Source organism: Onychostoma macrolepis, chromosome 18 (assembly GCF_012432095.1).
Source record: "Onychostoma macrolepis isolate SWU-2019 chromosome 18, ASM1243209v1, whole genome shotgun sequence".
In the NCBI taxonomy this organism is placed as follows: domain Eukaryota; kingdom Metazoa; phylum Chordata; class Actinopteri; order Cypriniformes; family Cyprinidae; genus Onychostoma; species Onychostoma macrolepis.
In genome coordinates, this window is record NC_081172.1 from 25,730,419 (window position 1) to 25,743,634 (window position 13,216).

General features: G+C 38.2%; 2 long non-coding RNA genes across 3 annotated transcripts; one reads left to right on the top strand and one right to left on the bottom strand.

Annotated features, from left to right (window-relative positions):
• Positions 1-1,407: 1,407 nt before the first annotated feature.
• On the bottom strand, positions 1,408-2,610 carry LOC131523950 (uncharacterized). Its single transcript, XR_009266889.1, has 3 exons — positions 2,459-2,610; positions 2,264-2,369; positions 1,408-1,751 (listed from the first exon to the last, which is right to left on the bottom strand). It is a non-coding gene; the product is annotated as an uncharacterized LOC131523950 (long non-coding RNA).
• Positions 2,611-4,265: 1,655 nt separating this feature from the next.
• Positions 4,266-5,976, top strand: LOC131524826 (uncharacterized). Of its 2 annotated transcripts, none has more exons than XR_009267082.1 (4): positions 4,266-4,455; positions 4,646-4,677; positions 5,082-5,155; positions 5,310-5,976. It is a non-coding gene; the product is annotated as an uncharacterized LOC131524826 (long non-coding RNA). The 2 variants fall into 2 exon arrangements; XR_009267083.1 differs by having other exon boundaries at positions 5,424-5,976.
• Positions 5,977-13,216: the final 7,240 nt, after the last annotated feature.

Genomic DNA, 13,216 nt, shown 5'->3' on the forward strand with positions numbered 1-13,216 from the left:
CTTTAATTACTGCCTCAATTCGGCGTGGCATGGAGGTGATCAGTTTGTGGCACTGCTGAGGTGGTATGGAAGCCCAGGTTTCTTTGACAGTGGCCTTCAGCTCATCTACATTTTTTGGTCTCTTGTTTCTCATTTTCCTCTTGACTCTTGACAATACCCCATAGATTCTCTATGGGGTTCAGGTCTGGTGAGTTTGCTGGCCAGTCAAGCACACCAACACCATGGTCATTTAACTAACTTTTGGTGCTTTTGGCAGTGTGGGCAGGTGCCAAATCCTGCTGGAAAATGAAATTAGCATCTTTAAAAAGATGGTCAGCAGAAGGAAGCATGAAGTGCTCCAAAATTTATTGGTAAACGGGTGCAGTGACTTTGGTTTTCAAAAAACACAATGGACCAACACCAGCAGATGACATTGCACCCCAAATCATCACAGACTGTGGAAACTTAACACTGGACTTCAAGCAACTTGGGCTATGAGCTTCTCCACCCTTCCTCCAGACTCTAGGACCTTGGTTTCCAAATGAAATACACAATTTGCTCTCATCTGAAAAGAGGACTTTGGACCACTGGGCAACAGTCCAGTTCTTCTCCTTAGCCCAGGTAAGACGCCTCTGACGTTGTCTGTGGTTCAGGAGTGGCTTAACAAGAGGAATACGACAACTGTAGCCAAATTCCTTGACACGTCTGTGTGTGGTGGCTCTTGATGCCTTGACCCCAGGCTCAGTCCATTCCTTGTGAAGTTCACCCAAATTCTTGAATCGATTTTGCTTGACAATCCTCATAATGCTGCGGTTCTCTCGGTTGGTTGTGCATCTTTTTCTTCCACACTTTTTCCTTCCACTCAACTTTCTGTTAACATGCATGGATACAGCACTCTGTGAACAGCCAGCTTCTTTGGCAATGAATGTTTGTGGCTTACCCTCCTTGTGAAGGTGTCAATGATTGTCTTCTGGACAACTGTCAGATCAGCAGTGAATTGGTGGGTTTTTGTTAAATGTGAGCCAAAATCATCACAATTTAAAAGAACCGAAGACTTAAACTACTTCAGTCTGTGTGCACTGAATTTATTTAATACACAAGTTTCACAATTTGAGTTGAATTACTGAAATAAATGAACTTTTCCACGACATTCTAATTTATTGAGATGCACCTGTATGGTTTCCCTACTGACATGGAGAGGAGAAAAAAATGATGCATCAAGTTTTGTTCAATTCACATTTATTTGTATAGCACTTTTTATTATAAACATTGTTTCAAAGCAGCTTTACAGAAAATTAATGTTTCTACATTACAAATAAGAGTTCTGTTAACAGGTGTAACTGTGTCAAAGTAATGTTCATATGGCAGAAATGTTGTAAAATTAGGCTATACAAATCATGCAGTTAAGTACTGTCATGTATTCAGAAACAATGAACAAATTAAAGCAATGGTTACATGATTTGATCATGTTGATTAGAATTAAAGGACAATTTAGCAGTTGTGTATGTTTATTCAGAGTCAGAGTCAGCTTTATCTGAAGTTCTCTCAAGGGCGTCATCTCTTCACAGGTGCTGGGTCATCTGAAGTCTTCATAAGAGGCTTGATATAGTCAGCAGGAGCAATCTATAGATTACACCAACAAAATGTGATGTAATCATACTTGGGAACTGGTACTTTTTTACAAAGAACAGGGAAACACTTGCCAAACCCAATGAATAGACTCATTGTGAGGGTGATATCTCATTACAGGGAGTCTTCAGGTGGTTCTTGTTCTGAACAAGATAGAGAAGGAGAAAAACACAGGAGAAATGGTTAAGTGATGCTCCATCACATTTTGGTCCTGTGGCATCTGCTCCTTCAACACAGTGCTTCTACAGTAGCTAAGATACAGTATAAAATACAGTAATACAGTACTGTAGGTTTATTGTGATTACTACTATAAAATAGTAGTGGTATGCCTATATAATACATTTTTGGAGATTTAGCCTAGCATGATTCTGAAATGAAAACTGCTCGCCTATTTTAAACTTTTTTTATTCTCACTTAGGTCCATCAGCATCCTTTGCAATAAATCTTAATCTATTAAATAACTTCCCAGCAGCAGAAATCACATTTAAAAGGCTTAATTACACAACAACGAATGAAACTGCCTGAAGAGAATGAATAACATCCCGTAAATCTACTAATTAAGTGAGGAATAATCTAATAATAATCTGTTTTAATGCACAAGGTAATTTGATTAGCTGTGCTGATAATATACAATGTTGTCCTATAAATGTCTTACCTTTTAAAATTTCATCACAGCGGTCTCTTCTGCTGCATCTCTATGGCGCTGATAGTATGAGCGCTAACTTCCGGGAAGTATTGAACAGCTCCATGATCCGCCATTGCTGTAAAAAAAAAATGGTCCATTGGAGTTAACGGAGTTGTCGCAACTCTCTCTCTCTATGGGTCTGGCTATGAGTACGGCGTAACCTACTCCGTAGCCTGGGATGCACATCTCCAAAATTCTAACAGCGAACGCAAGCGCTGTGATTGGCCTGCTAGAACCCCTCCCTCCGTATGTACTTGAGTTTTGTGTGTGTTTATGTCCACTTTAAGTAATGGATAATCAACGGCTAGCTGTGCATTAAACGATTTGAATGCACGACGTGGAGGCGAAGAACCACCCGGCGCGCAGCGGAGCCATGGTCATTTCTCAGCATTCACATTAAAGATGTTAATAATATTCGCGCTGCAATATTTGACCGGAACGATAAAAATGACGTTTATTTTCGTCTGTTACTATTCAACTGTAACTGTATGTTACTATGGTTACCAATGTTTATAGGAAGCGCATTGATATAGAACGTGATTAAACTGACCTGGAACTACCTGTGTTGTTAAACTACCGTATTGTCCCGAATATAAGACGACCCTGATTATAAGACGACCCCCCCTTTTTCCAGATGTACCTTTTGGAAAAAGGCTTTTTGAAAACCAAATCTTGTTTTGTTTTGTTTTTTCTCTCTGTAAAACACATTTTTTCTTAAATTATTTTCATATTGCATATTTTTCCTATTTTAATTTTTGTTTTGAAAGTATGGTAAATACTGGTAAAATGTACCAACAATGACATTGAAAAATATACATTTTTTGATATACCATTGAAATAACAGGTAGCCCATCTGAATTATATAACATTTAGGCTATCCATCTCATAGTAGCCTACCAAAATGTTATTATATCAGTAGACGTGAAATCTTATTGTAGTGTTCAAATCTGGGTACTGTCGTATGTTTTAAAATCACTTACAGAGAAAGTTTGGTCACATCACATCAGGCTAACATGACAGTCACGATCATGCTGCTGTAAGCTTTTCTTTTTCTTTTGATTTCACTCGCGATCTTTACAACACACATTACATTACATATTTCATGGCACACTCGTTTTATGCGTTTTTGGCGCCACCTATTGTTGTGGGTGTATTACTGACATGTCAAAGTCTAGACCAGAAGTGCCCAAACTCGGTCCTGGAGGGCCGGTGTCCGGCAGAGTTTAGATCCAACCCCAATTAGACACACCTGAACCAGCTAATCAAGCTCTTACAAGGCATACTAGAAACTTCCCGGCAGGTGTGCTGAGGCAAGTTGGAGCTAAACTCTGCAGGACACCGGCCCTCCAGGACCGAGTTTGGGCACCCCTGGTCTAGACCCTGAATATAAGACGACCGCGTTTTTTCAGATGTAGTTCCAAGAAAAAACATTGTCTTATATTCGGGTCAATACGGTAATTTAATCAACACCTGCCAGCCAATCAGAATCGAGTTTTCAGACAGACCATGGCATAATATATTTTAATGTTACACCTTTTCATTTAAAATAAAACAAAGCAAAGAACAAGTGTCTTATCATTTATTATACTATATAGCATTATCACTAGTTGTCCGCGACAAACAATGTTGATCTGCCATGGTACAAGTCCTTGTGCAGACTGAAAGAATGCCATCTTCTCCTGTTCCGTTGTTGTCTCCTTTTTGTAGTTTTAAATAGTGATTTAATGATCTGATATAGTGGACAACGACACAGAAGTATAAATGAAAACTGACGCATAGCCTACTAAAGGCTATGGCGTAGGTCTGACAGAAGTATAAATCAGCCTTAAAGGCTCTATTTGAGCATGTAGACGTCAGTGCAGCTGTGAGCAATTATTCCCATCACAATAATCGTTTCAAATACAAAGGCTGCACCTGAAAGCTAAGGTAGCTGTCTTGGTGCCTTGTTACCCAATGACTTCATAGAGTTTTTGTATGTAAGTGCCTCACAAGGAAACTGATTTCAGACAGATTTCTAAGGCATCATGGTGTACTGTCTAGACAAATCCAGCTTTGGTTATACCAAAGCAAAACTTTTATAGTTATATAGTATTAAATGTTTTCAAAAAATGATTCTGTGCTGACACCTGTCATCACTAAAGCAGACAATATGCAGAAGGAAAGTGAGTACCACAACAGATTTTTCATGAATGTAGATTTTTTTCAATGAGGATTCTGCAGCTTTACCTACATTCTGTCTTACAGACTTGAGACTTGCTCATATACGTTTTAGAGTTACAAAGCCTCATGTACATGGGTCAAACTGAAACTAACTTGCATAACTCTTTCTCACTCGCTCAATCTGTCTCTGAGGCTCTGGCATTAATTTACACACCTGCAGGGTGGTGAGTTGAAGTCTGATATTTCTATTATGCTGGTTTATCTCTCCTCACAGTTTAATGTCAAGAATGTTCCAACAGCTCAGACACATTGAGTACTGTCTGTTTTAATGCTGTCTCTCTCCTATTTTTTCCTTTCTCTCTCTAAATCACCTTATGACAGTAGAGTTACTTTTTTTTTTTTTGTAGTAGTAGTTTAAATTAGTGCCTATAATAACACCTGTTTGAGATTTCTAATGGTATATAATAATGGTTAATATTTTGTATGCAATCAGTTATGCCAATTTTCCATTGAAGTGGTAAAATGCAAAAATGCAGATGCATTTTTTTTTTTTTACTTAATGTAAACTTAATGTAACTTATTTGTAAAAGTCAACACAAAACTGTTTTCTCCCGTCTTTTTTTCCCAGTATACTGTATGTGTTCCCTGGAAACTGTAACCCATTACCTTGATATCGCTGGTGCTCTATCAGACAAACATCAGGTAATAAATGCTTAAAGACATTACACACAAACAGGTAGAGCTGAGCTTTCTGTGGTAATATTGTGATGGACAAGAATCCCACCCGGATATCTGCTCAATGATCTTCCATTCTCAGTGTTTAGAAAGTGAAATCTCTTAATATCTCTCCCTTCAGCAGTCAGAGGTTCAGTCGACACAGCACATCTTTGCTCACTTTCTATAACTTTCTAGAGCTTTGGCTGACCTGTATGTACAAAGGCTGAAGATCAGTGCTTTATTCTGCTTTCAGACAGACTGAATGAAATCTGAAGAGACATTTGACATCACAGTTCTTTATTTAGGACACTTTCTCACCAGAGCTTTTGATGTGGAGGCCTTTTGGTATCAGAATTTGGTTAAAATCCATTCATCCATACATTTTCCAAGCCACTTGTCTGCAGTATATTCCATCAGAGTATTTTTCTGACTATGCCACATTTAACATGATCAATGTTTATAAGTGATTTTCAAGCCAAGATAATCAGCAAATCAAAATGTATAAAGTCAACATGAAATCAAAACCAACTATACATTTCTGTTTGTACTGTGCACAAAAAATAAAATAAAATAAAAATAAAAATAATAGTTCATCAAAATGTATTAACTCCTCTTCTGACTTTCCTTTTTTGGCTGAATTTTCAAATGTCTTTTACTTTTCAATCCCTCCACTCCAAATCTGGCTCTGTTCCCACCTTTCAAATCCCAATTAATTCTCAATGGATAAAATCAAGCCCACCCTAATTTCTTCTTGTTAAATATCCTTTTATGTAAATGGCGTCTAATTGTCAATAAAATGTGTTATGCCAGTGTCAAAGATGAATGTTTGCTTGGTGAAAATATGAACGAACAATATAGTTTAACCTGCAGTGTGATATCACAAAACCAGCAATATCCAGATGAGACATTTTTGGAGCTTGGTTAAATAAATGTTTTTATTTATTTATTTATATTGTTTTCATACTGAGGATGTTTTAAGCTATGAAACTTGCAGGATGTTTTAATGGTACAACTAGCTTTTACAGACAATAATTTGATTCCTCATTCCATGTCCCTGTTAAACTATACAGAAAGGAAAACACGTCTCTTGTGCTATGCTAATGTTTAGTGCTAAACACAGTGACTCTCCTGCAAGTGTCCACCATGCGTCTGATCGATCTGCATGAGGTACAAACCCACCTCATCAGAGACCTCTCTTCTAACCTTAGCTCTACCTGCCTATTGAGCTGACCTGAGCCCAGATCGATACTGCTGTGACCTTGAAACCAAATCCCCAAGGTCACATGGATAAAAATTGATAGTGATATCCTTAAGGGTGGCAGTGCTAACAGGCCTGGATTAATGCTTGTGGTGCTGTCATTCTAACCACTAGCACATGCAAACAGGGCATTATGCCGTCCACCTGAATATGCAAACGTGTCACACGCAGGATCAATAGCATTGAGCGTTCTGTATTGCACTCTTACCACTTAAGGTATTTGTGGATTCAGCCTCTTAACTGCAAATACCCAATGGTACTGTTTGATCTGGGGCTTAATTTATCAAATGTTGCGCAGAAACCATCCTAAAATTGATCTTACGATCATCTCTCAAATGTGTGTACGGTTGATTCATAAAATAAACGTACAAATAGAAAAGCTAGTTTTTACAAATATGAGCGTTGGCGTGGATTTAAGTGTGCACACTCTAAGATCAAATCTGTGTGTATGCACATTTTATAAATGAAGCCCTACAGTTCCACCAGGATCTTATGGGACATTTGTCTAATTTTGCGTTCTAAAACTACTTCAAAAATTGAAATTATATTATTCCATTCATATTATTAGCAGTTGGTCATCTGCCATCTTTACTGATAAGCACTTAGTTCTGGAAATTTGTTGTCATTCACTTGAGCTGTAAAAAGTCCATCTACTTTAGTATAATAAACCTATTTGGGTCATTCCGTGTCAAATAAACCAAATTTCCGAAACTTCCCGGGCTCAGATTTTTTATTTTTTTTTGTATTTATTTATTTTTTTCCTGAAGAAAATTATTGAGGTATAGTTGATGTATAGATGTACAATGAGGAAAGCCAAAATATGAAATGTCATGGATATCATGGTAGACAAAATAAATATACATTCATACTGTCACGTTACGTGGAAGCAGGGAGAATGCAGGAGGCATGAAATGGCTTCAAATAGTCTTTAATGACAAAACGCAGGGAATAATCTAACATAGGAGATGTTCCAAACTCACGAACAAAACTAGTGATAAAGTAGACCCGACAAAGGAAGACCAAACAAACAGGAACTTAAATGCAGGGGATAATTATAAATCACAGGTGTAAGGAACCATGATAAACTAAACAAAGAAAAATCAATTAGCTAAACAAGAACAGAAAAAAGACCATATAAGGAAAACCAGGAACAAAGACAGGGGGGAAAAAAACAAGTCCAAAACCATGACATTACCCATGGGTGGGCGTCCTGAGGCTGGTACCTGACGGAGACACGGAAGGCTTCCAGGATGGAACAGGGAGCTCAGGGTGCCATGGCAGGACAGGCAGTCCAAGGAGCCATGGCGGAGCAAACAGTACAGAGAGCCATGGTGGATCAGGGGACTCAGGGCGCCATGGTGGATCAGGGAACCCAGGAGGCAATTGCGGACCTGCCTCAGAGGCCACGGCCCCAGCCTCTACGACCGGAGCCCTACTACTCCCCCAAAAAAAATACTTGGGGAAAATCCTGGCTCTAGAGGTCCTCCATGGGCGAGGCATAGGTGCAGGAGCCCTCCCTGGGCTGGATTTGGGGACTGGAGCTCTATCTGGGCTTAACCGGGAGTTAGGAGCCCTCCTTGGGCTTAACTGGGAGTTAGGAGTCCTCCCTGGGCTTAACTGGGGATCAGGAGCCCTCCTGTGGGCTAAACTGGGGAACAGGAGCCCTCCGTGGGCTAAACTGGGGAACAGGGCTTAACTGGGGATCTGCAGCTCCTACTTGACTCTGGTCAGTGGCTGGAGCCTGCACTGGACTCTGGTCAGGGGATACTGAGCCGCAGCCGGCGGGTTTGAGCGAGCTGCGGCCCGCGTACTTGACTTCGGAGTGGCCGGCGGGCTTGACAATTGCGGCGGGTAGCGGGCTTGACTGCGGAGCTGCGCCTTCCATGCCAAGGGGGAAAAACCAGGAAAAAAAATAAATAAATAAAAACTTTCAAAATACGGAAAAACCAAATGAGGAGAAGGGGCGCCGCTTACTGTCCTTGGTCGGGTCTTCTGTCACGTTACGTGGAAGCAGGGAGAACGCAGGAGGCATGAAATAGTTTCAACTAGTCTTTAATGACAAAACGCAGGGAATAATCCAACATAGGAGATGTTCCAAACTCACGAACAAAACTAATGACAAAGTAGACCCGACAAAGGAAGACCAAACAAACAGGAACTTAAATTCAAGGGATAATTACAAAACACAGGTGCAAGGAATCATGATAAGCTAAACGAGGAAAAATCAATTAACTAAACAAGAACAGAAAAAATACCATAAAGGAAAACCAGGAACAAAGACAAAAACAAGGAAAAACAAGTCCAAAACTCTGACACATACATTAAGTTTCATTGAATTTTTATTAATTTGTCACAATCACAAAACCTAGACTGCAGTTATAATTAAAGTTAAATATACCCATAAATCACAGTATCTATCAGAATACATAAATAAATAAAAAGTGAATTAAAATTAGAAATATGAATAGCCATAATGTTCTAACAATATTTCGCCCACATAACCCTGTATGCCTTCTAGCTAATTAAACATGCCCTCGTTTTTAGAAAACAGCTGAATCAGAGAGAGGTTGAGATAACTAATTGGTATGCAGTGTGTTGTAAGGTACTCTTTTTCGAAAGAGGTGTGAATACATGTGGAGAACTAAGTTTGATTCTTCCTCAATCAAAACTCCCACACTTCACAGGAAGACTGTGGAACAGATGTACAAAGTATTTTTTTATGAAACAGATTTTATAACATATGTTCAGTGAATAAAACCTCAACAGAAGACTCTATATTTTCTTTCCTTCAAAAGTCAAACAATCATACATTTTCAGGAGTGAATACTGTATGTCATGTGCATTTATGGATGCTGTATTTAAAAAAAAAAAAAAAAAAACACTGCAAACTTACAGTAGTTCTCTAGTTTAAAAACAATCTAGTCTATTAACATATTTACTTATATAATCACTCGAGAATTACTGATATAAAAATTATAATCTTTTACTTTATTTGGAGTACTTGTGCACAATGCATTTTTAAGCCTAAAATGTGTTCGAATGTCACTATTGATGAGGACTGCACAATTAAAGTGCATTAAGTACAAACTTAGTTGTTCCAATTTATTTTAGCACTGTACACTTTTTTTTTTAATCATCATCAACTTTTTATTTATTTTCATACACAATATCATAACATCCATTCAAAACAATCAAAACAACAGACATATAATCAATACTTTAAAAGTCCAGTCAAAAGGAGAGAGAGAGGGAGGGAGAGAGATCATTTTTATAATTGAGTATGTTAAAAAAAAACCCTACCAAGCATCAATAGTAGAAGGCTTGGCCCATTAATTCACGCTGTTGTACATTCACAAGTCACTATTTTCAGGAGGCTATGGATCCAATATGTTTTTCCACACATGTGCGGTGTAAACCAGTTCTGTATTATTGTCTTCTTCGCCGGCCGTAAAACCAGCAAACAACATTCTCTTTTGTATTAAGCTTATACTGAGACCAGAATCATCAAGAAGACACAAACTTGGGTTAGCAAAGCAATCAATTTGTAGTAAGGAGGATAAAACCAGGTTTACATGTGTCCATAGATTAATGACGATAGGAGACTCCCAAAGCATATGAAGAAAAGTACCTGATGATGCAGTATTACATATTTGGCAGTTAAAATTTGGTTGCAGTTTCTTTTTGAATCTTTTGTAAGGGGTTATGTATGCTCTATGAATGACTTTGAAGTGAATAAGACGATGAGCCAAGTTTTTAGATGTTAAGCTGAGGTTAGACCACACTCTCTCCCAGTCGACAGATAAATTAAGGTCAGATAGTTCCCTATTCCAAATAGATTTAATAGAAAGAGGTTTTGTAATGCAATCAATAATTCTATTATATATTAAGGAAACAGATGGCCAACCAGAAGATGGTGCAATCCAATCCCGCATAGGATGAGAGGAAATGGGAGATGCCCAAGGAACTCCATATGCTTTGAGAGCAGAACGTAATTGAAGAAAGACAAAATAGTTCTTAATGTCTGAAATGAACAAAGGCCCTGGTTATCATATACTGTATATCACCGCACGTGTTTATGACCAAGAGGGTTGGACAAATGGACGATTTCCGCATACAAAATTAAAATTGTGCCATAAAGATATACTGTTACAAAATTTGAAGGGTCCTCCTATCAGACGTTCAATAGAACGTCAGATTTTAATAGAATTAGCCACAACCGGACCAAATTTATAATTATCACCTTTTTCCCTGTGCCAGTAAATAAAATATATTGGAGTCTATTTGGTTTAACCTTGTCAGCTTAAAATCACTCTCCATGAAACTTTCAATTGCGGATCAACCCAATTATAAAGAGCCTTAAGTTGGAACGACCAATAATCAGTGTTGGGCAGTAACGCGTTACAGTAATATTACTTTTTCTGGTAACTAGTAGTGTAACTAATTATTAATAAAGTAATAATATTACAGTTACCATAAACAAAAATGGCTAGTTACTAGTTACTTTTTTGTCACAATCGCTAATGATTTGAAATTAAAAATTTTATTATCCCTATCAATTTAACAGCAAGTTAAAGTACTTCGTCGGAAGATGGAGAAGCCCACCACATTTAGCGGCTGGAAATACAGCCATTATTTTAATTTTGTTGGGAGAAAGGACGACAAAAACATCAGCGTCACATGCAAATTGTGTTGTGGCACCAAGACTTTGCCTACTGCGATCAACACAACTTCAAATCTCCTGAAACACCTTCTACGACAGCACGCCAGCATAAAACTCGTTGAAAAAAACCCACCAAAGAGGCCGTGGATGATGGCTGTAGCCCTAAAAAGGCTAAACAACAAAAATTAGATTTTTATCGTGCTGGGGCTACAACAAGCGATACAAAATTAGTTCTGTGAAGCTTGTAGCTGGGTATGTGGTGGATGAAATGTTGCCTGACTCCACAATTGACTCCCCATCTTTCAGGAAGATCCTTGGGAAAGTACCGGTCACAGGCAACAAAAAAAAAACCCAGGTAAAAAAAAAAAATTTGCAAGCTATCTAGACAATGAATATGCACTGATGGAAGCTGAGTTGAAGAAATCATTTAAAGAAATAAGCTACGTCTCTACAACCGCCGACATCTGGACTGCTGACCATAAAAGCTTTCTTGGCATGACAGTTCATTGGATCAACGGATCGAGTTTGCAGCGCCAGAAAGCTGCTGTGGCACGCAAACAGATCAGGGGGAAACACACATATAATGTTGTCGCTGCAGAGATTGAACAGGTCCATTCATTTTATGAAATTTCAAGCAAAGTGATGGCGACTGTAACCGATAATGGATCAAATTTTGTAAAAGCTTTTAAAATGTACCAGCCAATTGACTCCGATTCTTGATTGAACCTGAAGAGGAAGGACTTGACTAATGATGAAGAAGCCACATTTACTGACATGACGGAGGCCCTCTCCAATGAACTAGATGATCAGTTTTCTCTTCCCCCTCATCACAGATGCGCATCGCATACTCTGAACCTTATCTCCACCACTGATGTTGAAAAGCAGTTGTTAGCTAGTCCTGATACTAAAGCCATCTATAGAAGTGGTATTGCTAAGTGCACAGCACTGTGGAACAAGGCAAGCCACTCCACTGTGGCATCAGAGCTTGTGGAGGACGTGAGTCCTAGAAAGCTTGTGGTGCCCACATCCAAAAGATGGAATTATTTCTATGAAGCAGTCATTTGAATGGCCTGTGCATCAAACTTGGAATAAAGGGCTTCACCGACAAGGAATATCAATTCTTAAAGGAGTATTGTGTTGTCATGAAGCTTACCCTTGCATTAGACATCTTACAAGGGGAGGAGCACTGTTTTTATGGAACTCTCCTTCCGACACTTGAGATGCTTTCCATGAAAGCTAGTCTTTCTAAGATGACAGCTGGACTACCCGACGTTATTGTACAGGTGGGTCAAACAATGCAATGTAGGCTAATGATAATGTAATTTTATGTTTTGCAATTCAATTATTGTTGAAATTATTTTGAAATTACCATAAAAAATGAAAATGTAAAGAAAAATCGAACACACAAAGAAAACACAATGAAAAACATTCAGTGACACAGTTAATTTAGTTCATTAACAAACATTACATTATGCATTAGACAGACACAAATTCTATCCAAAGCGTTTACACTGCATAAAGGCAGATGCGTCATTCCAAAGTCAAATAGATTTTGAAAGCAGCTTCCACAAGACCAAAAAAATAAAAATCTGCAATTATAGTATGTACAAAATAAATAGTGCCTCCAGCTGTTGTCTTTTGGTTAATTTGTCAGTTTTTAAGCTAAAATATATAGGCTAATTGAGCTATGTGATTTATGCAAAAAAAATGTATTTATGGTGTGCGTAGTGAACTTGTCCCCGATTTTACAAAATAGTGAGTTATATTATAATATTATATAAAAAATGTTTTTTCTAGCGTTTTGTGAAAATTATTTTTGCCCACAATCGACCAAAATCAGCATGCACGAGGGGATCTGTGTCACAACGCGGTGCGGTTCTTTGAAGGACAGACCCTGATTTACAAAACGTGCTGCCAAATACAGAGATGTGTATTTTAGCCTTTTGGTGTCCATAGCTTATATATTTTAAATTGATTTGTTTCTGTAAGCTACAGAATAATTTTCTGCAATGCATTAAATGCGATAAAAAAACAACAACATTTTTTTAGCCCTGCCATGTGCTTGCTTTGACATAGCCTACTATTACAGTGAAAGCTTGAGTAAAGTTAATAATAATAGTTCTTTTAT